The sequence below is a fragment of the Felis catus genome, chromosome A1 (assembly GCF_018350175.1).
Source record: "Felis catus isolate Fca126 chromosome A1, F.catus_Fca126_mat1.0, whole genome shotgun sequence".
Taxonomy (NCBI): Eukaryota; Metazoa; Chordata; class Mammalia; order Carnivora; family Felidae; genus Felis; species Felis catus.
The window spans coordinates 22040746-22056973 of NC_058368.1; the positions used below are offsets into that span (position 1 = coordinate 22040746).

The 16228-nt window shown below is 37.4% G+C and overlaps 1 protein-coding gene across 8 annotated transcripts in view; it reads left to right on the forward strand.

Moving 5' to 3' along the window:
- Positions 1–16228, forward strand: part of CAB39L (calcium binding protein 39 like) — a 131715-nt gene that overhangs the window by 20615 nt on the left and 94872 nt on the right. For 3 of the 8 annotated variants that reach the window (XM_045052723.1, XM_045052735.1, XM_045052738.1), the window contains one exon: positions 14469–14668. The exons of the other annotated variants lie outside the window; for them this stretch is intronic. The gene's annotated coding sequence lies outside the window, so the exon portion shown is untranslated. The remainder of the gene's footprint in view (positions 1–14468; positions 14669–16228) is intronic. 8 annotated transcript variants of the gene reach the window in all.

Sequence of the window (16228 nt, forward strand, 5' to 3'; positions counted from 1 at the left end):
CCTCCTCTCCTGCATCTTCCTCATATCTGTCCCACTCAATCTACTGAGAATTCAAAGTAAGAAAAAAAAAAGGCAAACAAAACCCCCTTTCTTTAGCCCTTCAAGTTTTCCTTCCATTCTTCACCAAACACCTGGAAACAGTATTATGTGCTTGTGCCTTCAATCCTTAACCTCATATATTCCTGATTTTGTCCTTGACTGTTGTGTGTCAGGCACTACTAAGACTTCTGCCTCTCATCCAGTCTTCTAGGCAGGGTAGTTGGGCCATGCTACCTGGATCAGATGACCAGTTTCCCTGGAGGACTGTCATCTGCCTGCTTTATGCTGCAGTATGCTATGGTGGTCCCAGCCTGGCTTTGATGTCTCTATCAGCCTATGTCTTTAGGATTTTAGGGGAATATGAATGCTCTATAGCATCGTACTGTTGAATGCTTCACATTTTTGAAGTTCTCTTCTTTTTTTTTTTATTATATGTTTATTTTTCATAGTGCTTTTAACTTATAAAAGAAAAATATTCACTGTTTTAATTTTTATATGTTTTATTTTTTATATTTGAGAGAGAGAGAGAGAGAGAGAGAGAGAGAGAGAGCATGAGTAGGGGAAGGGCAGAGAGAGACAGAAGCAAAATCTGAAGTATGTTCCAGGCTCCAATCTGTTAGCACAGAGCCCTACATGGGGCTCGAACTCACAAGCAGCGAGATCATGACCTGAGCCAAAGTCGGACGTTTAACCGACTAAGCCACCCAGGTGCCCCCAAGTATGCGCTGTTTTAAAAAGCAAGTTTTAAAAAGCAAGTTCAAGGCTTCCAGTCCAGAAAAGATGATATAAAATCCATTTCTCCATATTAAGTACAGCTATACCCCTGGAAATAACATAAGAGGCAAATAAGAATTATGAAAGACAGGGGCGCCTGGGTGGCGCAGTCGGTTAAGCGTCCGACTTCAGCCAGGTCACGATCTCGCAGCCTGTGAGTTGGAGCCCCGCGTCAGGCTCTGGGCTGATGGCTCGGAGCCTGGAGCCTGCTTCCGATTCTGTGTCTCCCTCTCTCTCTGCCCCTCCCCTGTTCATGCTCTGTCTCTCTCTGTCCCAAAAATAAATAAACGTTGAAAAAACAAATTAAGAATTATGAAAGACAAAAAAAATTTTTGAAATATAATGAGGGAAACAGTATGATTAGAAACTCTGGGGCTGGAAGAACAGTATAGTGGCAGGATGGCTTAGGCAGGATGGCTTATGACCATCCTGCCCCACCTCCACTTAACAGAAAAAGATATTTTATACCCAGCATTGTACTTTTTGTATCTTTACATGTAGGTGCTTCCTAAAGTTTTTTGTTTTTTGTTTTAAGTAGGCTTTGCACCCAGCGCAGAGCCCAATGTGGGGCTTGAACCCTGAGATCAAGACCTGAGCTGATATCAGGAGTCGGATGCTTAACCAGCAGGGCCACCCAGGCGCCCCAGTGTTCTCTAAAGTTTTGTTTTAGTTTTTGGGTCTTTTTTTCTTGTACTCCATTGGCAGAATGAGTGACTCTCAGGTGTATTGCTCTGGTTCTGTTTTCTCTCCCAAGTTCTGGTTCTGTATGTTCAAGTGCCCACAGGCATATATCCAGAAGTCTTGCTGGCACTTCAAACTTTTACATATCAAGCATTGGTTATTTTGTAAAAAAAATTTTCCTCCTGTGATCCTTATTTCTTTTGAGATATTACCAGCCTATTCTTTCAGGTAGAAAACAAGGAAACTCATTGTTATCTTGAGTGTTTTCTTAATTACCATTTGACATTTATTCAGTTGCCAAGCCTATTTCCTCTGATACTCACATAGTCCTCTCATTCCCCTGCTGAGTAACCTTCGCTGTCATTTAATTTCATCACCTACTGTTTCTCTTCTCTGCTCTTTTGGTTCTTATACACCACCAAATTCATAATCGTGACATAGAGTTTTGATCACATTATGGTTGCCTTTTGCCCAGAAATTAACAGTTGAACTCATTACCCTACTCTTAAAGGCTCTCCATAATTTGGCTCAAACTTGTTTCTCCATTTTATTACTATCATTCACATAGCATTTGCTTCTGATAAACTAACTTCTTTGTTATTTACATTTTGCACTTCCTAAACCAAATCATACCCATCATTCAAGACTGAGTTCCAGGGCTACCGTCTCTGTGAAACATTCTCTGATTCCTCAAGATATACATATTTTTTTGTTCTTCTGAATTTTTATGGTATTTCATTGTTCTTTTCCTTTGTGATTCATAACTTTTTGCCTTACACTGTATTTTTGGTACATATCTTATATCCCCAATTAGAATATAAATTCCTTATTCCAACCTGTATACCCATAGAGCGGATTGCCTTCAGATGGCTGGATGAATGAATCCTGTACATTTTTTTACTTTATTTATTCATTTAGACAAAAAGCATTATTATAGAGCATCTCCTTGATAATTTACTATTATCTTCAAATTCACACTTCCATAACGTTTGAACTTGTTTGTAACTTTTTACTGACATCATTTGGCTAATAGTCCCACTTCCCTTGCCCCCACTTCAAGTCTACCTTTTCGTTAGGGTAATCTGATATGAGGTAGACATTTTTTGCGTTGTTTCTTTAGCTCTGTTGTGGTGGGGACAATGATAGTGGCTTCTGGAAGTTTTTCTAGTTGATTTGACGGCTAAGTCTTAGAAAAAAAATATTCTTTAAACTCATTCCGTTTTACTAGTTTTCTAGTTTACTAATTTGTCTCTAGTCATTTACTTATGTGTGCATAATCCTCTGAGATGGAGTGTTCCTACTTAAATATATAGAACAAAGCTTAATTCACTTGGGCACAAGGCAAGCAAATGATGAAGCTAGGCTAAAATCCAGGGTTTCTGTATTATCCCTATCCCATGCTTTTCTAAAATGTTGCATCCAGAATTCTTTTGGAGTTATTTTGTTCTGGATGGTATATAAGGCAATTTAAAAAGTCCTTAAACACATAGTTACTGGCTTATTGGCATGTGGGTATGTGTATCTCTGGAGCACCTAGTATAGCCCTTTGTTTAATTGTTTTAATTGTTTAATAAAGGAAGTTGATTACACACTGCTTGTGAATCTTCCAGTGGATCTGCATCATTCCAGAGTAGTGACAGGGCAGTAAGTGGACTGATATACTTTTAATATGTGCTAGAGTTTGTTTTTTATTTTATGAGTGGAGAAATGTCTAACATTTGGCTCTTAACTGATTGCTAGGCCCATGTGCATATTATTTTACTTGATCCTCACAGCCAGTCCTGGCACTGTATTATCATCTCTGATTTAAAGTTATGTTACTTATATACAGTCAGTTTTCATTCAAATCTAGGTCTGCCTAATACCAGAGACTACAGCCTATGAAACTAGCCGCTTGATATCTGAAGAATATTCAGAACAGCTTATCACATACAGGCCTTCAGAGGCTATATATCTGTGTCTGTTTATTGCTAAATATGTTTAGCTGTACATTATACTATCTTAGCGTTAGGGAAGCAAAGCAATCAGTCATTCCTTGGACTGGCATAGGAGATCTTAATGCTGGGGCTGAATATTGCAGCTGCCACTGCAGCTCGGAACCAGCAGGGGGCCAGAGTAGTGCTGGAAAGAGAAAAACCCTGACTTTTCTCAGTTTGAAAGTCTGCTCTGGTGTTTTGGAAATACAGCCAATAGGAGTAAGAATGACGCCTAATTTTTGTTATTCACCTTCCTCCCTCCTGAAACACACACACAAAAAAAGGAGATGGGAAGCAGAATAGAGTAAGAGAAAAACCAGAATAATTGAGCTTTGTTATCTTGTTCAAGTTAGTTATGAGACCTTTTAAAGATTTCCAGATTTGGCCAAGGATTAGCAATTAGTGGACAGCTGGAAATGTGTGGTTTTTTTTTTTAATTCTTTATTTTTGAAGTATGGTTGACATACAGGGTTATATTAGTTTCAAGTGCACAACAGGAAATGTGTTTTTAATTCTGTCAGTTAAATTTTATTTCTGTGCAACTTGGATACCTCTAAATTATTTCTCCTATAACATTTCTTCTATATTCTGCTTTTATGAAAGCAATTTGAATATCTTTAAGCAACTTCCAAAGCCTCAGTGTTAATAATGTTTGAAATGGAAATTATGAGAAGGAAGAACTAAAGAAATCTATGTTTCTTGGGTAGAACCTATGGTTCTCAAGGTAGAATCTTGGTTCTTGGGTAGAATCTATGGTTCTCAAGACTTTATTGGCTTTTAAGGCTAACGGCTATCAAAAAATAAATTAAATGTTATTTCTGTGTTGCCTAAAGATGTATATAGCTGTGATATTCTGGATTTACACTGTGGTCTTTAGGAATAGAGAAAAACAAACAAAAACGTGAATGAGAAGTAAAGAAAAGAAGTGAGAATAAGAGAGAGGTAAATGCCACTAAAACAGCCAAAGATCTGTAGTTACTCAAATTAGCAAAATTGCAATAATAGGCCTACAATATGTTTAGCCTACTCGAACACATATGTATGTATACATACATATATTTTATAGTGGTAAATGTAATAGTCATTTCTGCTATACCACTTGTTTTGAAACAGATATGTTCCAACATGATTGATTGATATATTAGGGAACAGTGTGAGCATAATACACTTTCCTTGTTTACTTTTGGGTAGTTTCATTTCAGAGAAGCACTATGGGAATGCACAAACCACCTTGCTGAACCAAGCCACATAGAAATACACAAAATGTATACATGCACACACTTCAATTTTTTTAATGTTTATTTTTGAGAGAGATAGAGAGAGAGACCACAAGCAGGGGAGAGGCAGACAGAGAGGGAGACACAGAATCCGAAGCAGGCTCCAGGCTCTGAGCTGTCAGCACAGAGCCCAATATGGGGCTCGAACTCACAAACCGTGATACCATGACTTGAGCCGAAGTCAGACACTTAACCAACGGAGTCACCCAGGTGCTCCAACATGCACACACTTCAAATACCAACCAGCAATCTCAGTGTAGCACATATTATGAGTCACATCCATGTACATTTGATATTAAAACTTTCCAACTGATTTCAGATAACCCTATTACCACTATTTCAAAATAACTCACAAACTACAACTCATTAACACCTACCTTCGTAAGCAAATGCCAGGTCTTTTTCAAAGTAAAGTGCCATAGTTATTATTTATGTTTATGTTATTATTATTTATGTACTTTTAAACCATTTAGCATGTAAGACCATGCTGTTTTTATTAGGTTCCTACCTTTTCTTAAAAAAAAAAATTGTGATGAAGTTTTTGAATATTGAGTTCCATCCTCACTGTACCTTGCTATTTGCCTCTTCAGTGTGATCACAGCCCTGAGCTAAATGACTATGGGCAAAAGCAGGGAGGCAGAAAGTGTGAGAAACATATGAAAGAACCTAGGAGAAGATATGGTTAGAAAATATGAAAGATATGATGAGAAAGAAAAGATGTGTTCAGAACATAGGAGAAGCCTGAGGACCCAAGCATCTCTTCGCCCTTGGGCAAAGCTAACAGTCAACCCAGAATACAACATGATCTGTTGGGATGCATCCTGGGTGTAAGGGGGCAGGTTTACCCTCACTGAGTTGGAAGAAACAGTGTAACCTGGGGGCTGGAGTAATGGACAGAGCAGTGAAGCCAGTAGAGACAAAAATCACAGCAGCAAGTTCAGATTCAGCGATTTCTGACTTTGATTAGTAGAAAACACAAAGCCAAAGAGAATCTAAGAGAGTTGTATTGTCAAAGATATTTAAGTCTGAGAAGTAAAGGCTTGTGATTTCCCATCCCCTGGAAACTCCCAGACTACTGAATGTGATTCCGAAACAAGTGGACTGCTTCAGCAGGAAACCTCCCAGTCAGGAGCCATCCACAGTGACTTTCTCAGTGTGATTTTGGGGGATGGCTGGTAGGGGAGATCTCCCAGAGATTAGAGACTAGAATCAGGGGCAAACAATTTGGTAACTATGGAACTCATTTCCTTTCCCAGACAGGGAAGCTTGCTCTTCCTGTCCAACAAAATATCATATATATTATGGATTGATGGATTGATTTTTTATCTCCCTTTTTTCATGTAGGAGTATTTATTGCTGGTGTCCTTTTTTTTTTTTTTTTTTTTTACTTTGCCTTGTTTATTATTAGATGTCTTGGTGTGGGGGTGAGCCATAGGATGATAGACCATAAGGAGCAGCTTCAAACTTGATTGAGCATATAATCAACAGATATTGGAGCTGGAGGCAGTAAACAAGTTTGAGTAAGAGTGAGTGCACTGTTCATCACGTGTGGAAACCTTGCCTAATGTTAGGCGGGGCCATTGTTGAAAGTATAGATGTAGGAAAAGGGTAGGTGTGGATGCTGGGCAACCAGTTGGAACTTCTTTATGGAATGGTTTTATGTAACACATAAATGTAACTGAGTGAATCCAGATACATATGCTTTGAAGTTCAATCTTACTATAGATAATCTCACCCAACATTTCACTTGACTCTTGACTTGAAGTTGCTCTTTCATAGTGAGCCTCATAATTCACCTTTTCCTACCTCACAGGCCTGTCAATCTCTTGGCACTAATGCTAACACACTCAGCAGCCAAGCTGGTTAATAAGTGGGCCCTGTTCTTACGCATGCGGTTATTAACAATTGGTTACCTAAACTAGCAGGACCAAAATCATTTTTCAGGTTTGATATGGCTATTGAAAGAGAGGATCAGGACCAGAGACCTCTTCTTTTGAGATTGTGGGGGCCAAGGCCTTGTAATCTGTTCTACCAGGTAGGGAGAGCCCAACTATGAATGAAGGCCACACAAAAAAAAGCAATGCAAAAAGAGAGAGAAAGAGCTCTGGTGACCTTGTTTAAGCTTTGGCAGAAGTTAGCTTTAATCCAGGATCTCTCAACCTTGGTACTGTTGACATTTTGGGCTGGATAACTCTTTGTTGGGGGAGAGGATATTCTCTGATTTTAGGATGTTCAATAGCTTCTCTAGCCTCTCCCCACTAGATGCTTCCCCAGTTGAGAACCACTGCTCTAATCCTAGGCTTGTGGCTACATGATCCTTAATTTCCCTTTTTGCTGAACTTATTTGCATTGGGTCTATCACTTGCAGTCCAATTGTTTTAGTTAACTTTCTCCTCCAGTTTTTATATGTAAATAAAAATAAATGTACTCATTAAACATAAACAACCCTGAAACCAATAAGGTAAAATTAACAATAATTTAGTTCAATAAATAGCACTAAATTGCCAATAAAACAATCATAAAAATATGTATTTGTGTGTTTTGTATTTTACATGTTAGAGTCTTGATTTTTTTTTTAACATGACAAATCAGTTTTTGTGTCAATTATTGTTACTGCTGACAGTATGTTTATTTATTTTTGAGAGAGAGAGAGACAGAGCATGATCAGGGGAGGGGCCGAGAGAGAGGGAGACACAGAATCCGAAGCAGGCTCCAGTCTCCGAGCTGTCAGCACAGAGCCCGATGCAAGGCTCGAACCCACAAACTGCGAGATCATGACCTGAGCTGAAGTCAGACACTCAACCGACTGAGCCAGTCAGGCACCCTGACAGTAAACACTTTTTTAACCACCAGTGTGTTATTTTGATGAACTAATCAGTTTAATATTGTGCCTTTAAAAAGTCTGTAACTAGTTATAAGACTTATGGCTAGTGAAGTAGATATGTATCAAAGATGGAATCTAAGTCTTAACAATACTCAATAATGTGAATGTGACTACTAAGGTAGAGGAGGTATTGGAATTCTGCATAGTTACACTACCACATATAGTAATAACTTTTCCCACCATGTTTTTGTATTTGAATTACTGTAGAATCATTGCTTATTTTGTGAACCATGATGTCATTTGACCGTAACTTGATCTATATGTATCATTTACATTTTTAACTTTTCCTCTCTGCTTTTCTCAATAGCTGATACAACTCCATGGCAGTACATTATTTATAGGTTGTTAAAGTCTCTATCTAATAATAAACAATTAAAATCTCATTCTATGGAACTTTTTTCAATTGTGAATTAACAATGTAAAATAGAAGTTTTGATTTTGTATCAGGTAAACTAATCCAACATTTTGACATTGGAACTCTCTAATATAATGGTAGTTGTATATGCTTAAAAGTACATTACAAGTTAAATTAGAAGTTAACTTGAGGGACACCTGGGTGGCTCAGTTGGTTAAGCATCTAACTCTTGATTTTTAGCTCAGGTCATCATCTCACAGTTCTTGAGATTGAGCCCTGCATCAGGCAGTGTAGAGCCTGCTTGGGATTCTCTCTCCCCCTCTCTCTCTCCTCCTCCCCAGCTTGCTCTCTCTCTCTCTCTGTCTCTCTCAATAAGTAAACATAAGAAATTAAAAAGAAGCTAACTGAGAAAAATTGATTTTTTATTTTTTAAAGTTTATTTATTTTGGGGGAGAGAGAGAAAAGAATGAGCAGGGGAGGGGCAGAGAGTGAGGGAGAGAGAGAATCTCAAGTAGGATCCATGTGGAGCCCAACACTGAACTCAAACTCACAAACCACTGTGAGATCATGACCTGAGCTGAAAACAAGTGTTGGACGCTTAACCTATTGAGCCACTCAGGCGCTCCTGCAAAGAATTATTTAAACTTCACTTATTAGTTTTATTGTTAGAAATTTGATAATGTTATTTTGAATCTATGTTAGGTATATTGAAAGATAACCACATCATTATGTTAATGTGTTTTGAACTAAGATTTTTATGTAAGAGAAGACAAATATAAAATTTAAAAAGTAGAGTTGAAACTCTGTAATGTTAGATATAAACTAATGATATTTTTTAAAACATATTTCCTAACTTTGATCACTGAAGGATCTAGAAGCAGTGACATCCTGGTAGCAATGAGTATGCCTGGTACCCAAACTTCACTAAAAACACTGGAGCTCCCTGGAGAAATGGCTCATTCCAGATCTGTGACAGAGTAAATACAAAGTGAGGCTGGGACATTCTGGTGAACTAGAAAGCCATAAAAATTTGAGGAGTAATGGAATTGTATCAAAAGTATGCAGGAAGTATCTTGAAGTGGCTTCCACTGGACATATTTGGGGAAATTTGCACACTTATTATAAATACCTCTTCTATATGATTGCATATCCCCTAGGGTTCACTGGTCTCAGTTCAGCTCTGTGCAAACTCTAGTGTAGGTGGAACCATACATGGCTCTATTTCCTGCTGTTCTGCAAGCCCCTGGCTTTTTGCAGTGTCCACAGGGAAGACTCACACATATGCACGCTGGAGGTACAGAGGAGTTAAACTCAAGTGTATGGCAGTTAATGCTCTTTTGGGAAAGCCTTTCTTTAATCAATGGAAAATGAAGCCAGTGAATAAATTTTATTCTTTCTCTTTTCTTCTCATACCTTAGCAGTGGTCCTGAAATGTGCTTATATGGCTCTTAAGAGGTTCAGTCTGACAAATTAAATAGGTGGCCAGCTTGATGATGCATATTGTCATAATTGGCTCTCCCTCCTTTATTTTATTCCTCTTGTCCCTCACTCCTGCTTATTATGATTGGATTACTTTTAAAACTAATATTACATAAGGCTTTTTCTTCAGACTCTTCTTTTTTGGGAAACCAAGCTAGAAGGATGGCATCAAAAAAACTAATGCATGTAATTTATTGAAGCACTGAATATGTAAAGATTTATGAACGATTTTGAATGATATTCAAAAGAAGAGAAAGACTTACCTCACCAAAAACAATCTTTTATTTGCAACCATTGGAAGTGAAGGTTACCAGCTTTTTACTCTCAGAATTGGTAATTAAAGGAAGAGAATTAAGCCATTATCATTCTTTTTCAATTAGAAATATAGTTGAGGAGAAGCTCTTTCCTACAAAACAGTGCCAGCCAATATAGCAGAAAGGAGAACAGAATTTTTTAAATGACCAGTTTTCAACCCCTGATGAAATGTTTGATTTAGGTTAGGGTCATCAGTGAAGACAAATTCTTGCAGAAAGTGTTAGTGGAGAACTGTATATTACTGCATGCGTGTTACAAATGATCACTCTATACCTTGTTAGCTAGTTAAAAAGGACAGAAAGTCTTTTCAACAAATAAATTTGCTATTATTACCTTAACTCATAGTAGTACCTTAATTATTACTTAAGATTTTATTTATTTTTTTTTCAACGTTTATTTATTTTTTTTTTTGGGACAGAGAGAGACAGAGCATGAATGGGGGAGGGGCAGAGAGAGAGGGAGACACAGAATCGGAAACAGGCTCCAGGCTCTGAGCCATCAGCCCAGAGCCCGACACGGGGCTCGAACTGACGGACCGCGAGATCGTGACCTGGTTGAAGTCGGACGCTTAACGGACTGCGCCACCCAGGCGCCCCATTACTTAAGATTTTAAAGCCGTATTGTATTTTCCTGGTTTTTTGCATGCCTAGTAATTTTTGACTGGGTGCCAGACATAAATTGTATGCTGTGTGCTACATGTCTAAAAATTCCCTTAAATATTTTGAATCTACTCTAGGATGCAGTTAATTTATTTGGAAAGAATTTTAATCTTTCAGAATTTACCTACTTGTAAGCTCTATAAGGAAGCACCAGAACAACTTTTAATCTAGAGCAAATTTGGTCTCACTGCCAAGGCAGTATCCTTCAGAATATTCAACCCAACTTTCCATATATTATGAGATTTCTTCATTCTGGCTGTTGGGAACAGGAACTATTTCCAGCCCTGTGTGAATACTGGGAATTCTTCAGCCTGATTCTTTCCATTGGTTCATCTCTTGGCCTTGGAGAGTTTTTTTTTTTTTTTTTTTAATTTTTTTTTCAATGTTTATTTATTTTGGGGACAGAGAGAGACAGAGCATGAACGGGGGAGGGGCAGAGAGAGAGAGGGAGACACAGAATCGGAAACAGGCTCCAGGCTCTGAGCCATCAGCCCAGAGCCCGACGCGGGGCTCGAACTCCCGGACCTGAGATCGTGACCTGGCTGAAGTCGGACGCTTAACCGACTGCGCCACCCAGGCGCCCCCCTTGGAGAGTTTTCTCACAGACGTGCTAATCAGTTCTCAGATGAAGATCTGAAGAGAATTCTCTGCAGATCTCTGGGACTGTCTTTGCAACTCTCTCCTCTCTGGTATTCTGCCCTGTGATTTTAGGCACATTGGCCTTCTTGAATTCTCAACCCTTGTCTCTTTAACTCAGGGAGACTGCCATGCTCTGTTTGGGTTCCTCTTCCTGTTCTGCTGCCTGGGGCTATTACCTTGTTTGTTTCCCTTCTCTCAGGGATTACTGGGCTGAGCTGCCTGGTGTCCAGTGTCTAAAAACCATTGGTTTATATATTTTGCCCAGTTTTTAAGTTATGTAAGACAAGAGTAAATTCAGTCCCTGTTACTTCATCATATCCTGAAACAAAAGTCACTGTAATTGTACTTTTTAATTACTCTGTTCAAATAATTTTTAGATGACTGTACTTTAAGAAAAATTTTTTAAACTTTTATTTTTGAGAGAGAGAGAGAGACAGAGTGCAATCAGGAGAGGGACAGAGAGAGAGGGAGACACAGAATCTGAAGCAGGTTCCAGGCTCTGAGCTATCAGCATGGAGCCTGATGCAGGGTTCAAACTCATGAACCACGAGATCATGATCTGAGTCCAAGTCAGACACTTAACCTATTGAGTCACCCAGGCAACCTAGAAGAATGTGCTTAAAATTTTTTTCAAGTATTAATAGGATTAGTTAAAGAATATTTGCTTATCTGTTAAAAATTTTTTTAAATAACTTACTTTTATCATCTTGTTTTCAGAGAATGAAGTTGTACCATTTTTCCTTTGGAAATTTACTGCCTTTTTTTGTGACTTAATATATGGCCACTTTTTGTGATTTCTTTGTGTGCATTTTAAAAAGGTGTTTGGTAGGAATCAAATGTAAACATATATAATCATATGTAGTCAGTCTTACTATATACTTTAAATACCTTGTCTTTATTTTGTGCCTTAGAATCATAGATTGATATAATGTCTCTCAGTGCTAAAATGACTTAAAAAAATTTTACCTCGTAGTTATTCTAAGCACCATCCTTACAAATTCTGAATATCTTCAGGTATACCAGAACTTTCTGAGTATAATCTTGGACTCAGGAAGATACAAGGCACTTAATACCCTTTAGTGATAATATCCATTTAACACTTTATTTATTTTTATTTTTTAGAGAGAGAGTGCAAGTGGGGGGGGGGAGAGAGAGAGAATCTTAAGCAGGTACTGTGCTCAGCATGGAGGCTGACACAGGGCTCGATCCCAAGACCCTGGGATCATGACCTCAACTGAAATTAAGAGTTGGACGCTCAAATGACTGAGCCACGCAGGCACCCCTCCATTTAACATTTTTTAAAAGTAGGGAATAAAACTCTATGTTTTACAAAACTACAAATTAAAGGAATAATTGACAGACTAATTTCTAGTCATCTTTGGTGCCTATTTCTTAGGTGTTAAGAACCAAATTACATTATAATATACTTAAGTTTAAAAGTCTACTTTAAATGAACCACCTTAAGAAATACATATTTTAGAATACAAATATATGTATATTTGGGTATATTTATTAAACATGATATATAGATTAAGAAATAAAGCCAAGCTTTATTTGCTTTTTTCTTAAGGGTAATAAACAATTTAATCTATTTACAGATTTAAAAAAAATTTTAATAATTTTTTAAAAATGTTTATTTATTTATTTTTGGCAGGGGGAGGGGTAGAGAGATGGGGAGAGCAAGAATCCCAAGCATGCTCCACACTCTCAGTGCAGAGACTGCCACGGGGCTTAATCCGAAGAACCGTGAGATCATGACCTGAGCTGAAATCGAGTTGGATGCTTAAGTGACCGAGGCACCCAAGTGTCCCTGTAGATTTTTGCTTTGCACTTTATTTAAGCTCATATTCTTAGGGATGCTTTAGTTCTGCAGAGACTAAGATTAAAATACAGTTGGTCTACTGACTATTGTCAGTTCTGTAATTGAGAGGTCTGTCATCAGAAGAGGAGCCCTAGGGGTACCTGGGTGTCTCAGTCGGTTGAGTGTTCAACCCGACTTCAGCTCAGGTCATGATTTCATGGTTTGTGAGTTTGAGCCCCGTGTGAGGCTCTGAGTTCTCAGCATAACCTGTTTCTGATTCTGTGTCTCCCTCTCTCTCTGCCCCACCCTCCCCCACCAAAATAAATAAACACTAAAAATAAAATAAAAATAAAATAAAAAAAGAAGAGGAGCCCGAGAATTTTGATTGGAAATATACACTGGGAGACAGAACCTGAAAGTCTTTGGGACTGAGGAACTAGAAGGGAAAACTCCAAAGCAGGCCCTGACTGGCATTCTCTCAAGGCCAGCATGTATTCCAAGCTGAGTACATTGCCTCTTTAATTCCAAAGAATCCTACAAATGTTGTCTAAGCCTGTCACCAGCCATTCCACTCAGTTTTCTACTTCATTCTTCATTCTCAATTTTTCAGAGAGATCCATAATTTTAAGGTATTTTACATTATAAATCTACATGTGTAATAATGAAAAAGTGGTATTATAATAGTCTTTAGCCTTATAAATTCTCATTGAAGAGATATTAATCATCCTGAGCAGTGTTTGTGTATGTATATATGGAGGGACGGAGGCTTCTAAACAAAGTAATTGTATTTGGTTTACACGTAAGTAGTATAAGCTGTTCTACTTAATATTTTCAGGGTCTATATGTTTCTGTGTTCTTTGTAATTTTCCCTTTTGTAACTACAAATGTTGTTTCTAAGTTTCAAAATATGCCATATTTTAAAATACAGTAAACTTCCACAAAATTACACTTAAAATTAAATTATGAATACTAATTCTAAAATCTTCCTTGCTTTTTAAAATCTGAAGATTAAATTCATAATACTTGAGTATTTCCTTGCTACATTTTTATTATGATTAGGAATCAGCATCTTCCCTGAGAAGCTAACATATTAACAGATGAATCTGTTATTATCACTGTCAACACACCTTTGTTAGAAACATTTTTAAACAGCATTGTCAGGCCAGTTTAATCTGTGGACAGAACCCCATACATGAACGACTATAGGACTTTAAAGGGAAAAGATGGGATGAGAAAAATATTTTGTTTATCCCTAGACTGTTTTGGGAGGAGGGAGCAAGATTTAAATTTGCCTCAGCTTTAATTGCTTTACACACATTCTTGTGACGCACAGTTGGGAGGGAGGAAGAAAAAGAGGGAGCTGTTACTGTGTGGTATGTATCTAAAAGAGTGCATTTGAAAGGGAGAGGAGAAAGCAGAAGCAAGCTGGTCTGACCAGAAACAGAACTGCCTGTGACAGATTAAGAGACAAGCGAGGCTTGGAATCTGAGAGCAAGCAAAGAGAGTGGAAATTTACAGCTGCCCTGTGTGAGTGTTCAAGTGATCATTTTCTGCTAACGTTTTCCGGTGGTAACTGTTACTCTTCAAAGAGAGAGAGAGAAAGTCAAGACGGGATTGTGGAAACTCTTTTCTCTGCAACGCTCTGGTAATAGGAGGCACCCTCTATTAAATGGAAGATAAAGCTACTTCATGTAAAGTGCTTTGAGCCCAAGAGAGAGCTGTCTTCAGCACCTCACCATGTGTCTACTTTTTGTTGCTTAGACAAGCCTGGACATTTCTGTAACATTTGGTGAGTATCAGCCAGGTTATCTATACTAGTTCATAGAAATGGAATTAATATGGTAAACTTTAGTTTTAGTAAAGGTTTTACAGTTACTGCTTATACATTCATTTTAAATTGTGTTGTTACCTTATTTCTTTGTGCATGATGAACTGCTGTTACTAGGAGAGGTTTAAAAAAACAGCAACTACAAAACAATACTTCTCTGTTGCCTAAGGCACTTGAACCATTACCAACTATTCTGTGTCCATGGAATATCTTATTTTGGAAATGGGTTTTTATTTACAGAGGGTTACCAAAAATAAAATAGTGGCAGTATACTACTTTTCATGTTTCTTTTTCAACTGCATAAAAATTCAGGAGTTACCTCTTTCTGTGTATTGTCACTAAATTTAAAATTATCAATGTGATGTTTGGTATCTTCAATTATTATAAATTACACCCTTCTCTCATAATCCCAGTGGAAGTGTTAATGATACCATTATTTACAAGGACATACAATTTAAATATTGAATGCTTCTGTTAGATCCAATAAGTGACACATGATTTTTTCCCCAAATTCTGTAATGAATGTAAAAATTAGACAACGTACATATCAAATTTACCATTTGATACAAAATGGATGCACATGGATTTCAAATTAAGGATTAAAACAGTTATTTTCTTATAGCTGATACCAAGCTCTCACATAATATTTTTGTTCTGCTGAAGAACTGTTATAGCCAAATGCATATATGTATACAAGCAATACAGCAGAAAAAAGAAAAATAAACTCATAAAATATGTATTCACACTCCAAGAAAAACTTTAATTGTACAACCTTAACATAGGAGATTGTATACTCATTTTTTATATGTCTTTTTAAAGGCATCAGTGGAAGACACGTAATCATTCTTCTGTGGGAGGAAGGAAATATACATTGTTAGCTGCTAAAGTGAGTCATTGCATAGAGGTGCACCATTCTAGGCAAAGTTTCTAATTTCCTCTCTGCCGGCATCAAAAAATATGTCCTTAGTGATTCAAGTGAGTCCTTTAAGGCAGAACAACTTAGCTGAAATGAAAACTTCAATAGAGTGTCAGTAAACATATCAAAAGGGTTTATACCCTAGACATAATATATAAAGTGGTGCATTTCCTCTATGTGTGCAGAAGCCTGTAGAACAGGTTTTGTTTTGTGGTTTCTTTCTTTCTTTCTTTCTTTCTTTCTTTCTTTCTTTCTTTCTTTCTTTCTTTAATGCCTTTGACCTATGTATAAGAAGAAACTCAGCTGATCTTTGGAAACCTTTTCTGGACCAGTATCTTGCACTTAAAGTCAAAAGTAAATAAAATAAAGATAATATCACAAACCAACTTTTCTTCTTTACTGAAGTTCCCATACTCGGTCCTTCTTAGACCAGTGGAAGGTTTGCATACAGCTTCACAATTGTCAGAATAATTTTTTATTTTAAGCTAGTAAGTCACTGGTATTACCTTGGTGGTGGCACCATTTCTTAAGCCCATAGGAATGTAAATATAACAATAAAGATTAAGTCATTCTCAGTTTACAAATATTTTGTACTTCAGAAGTTT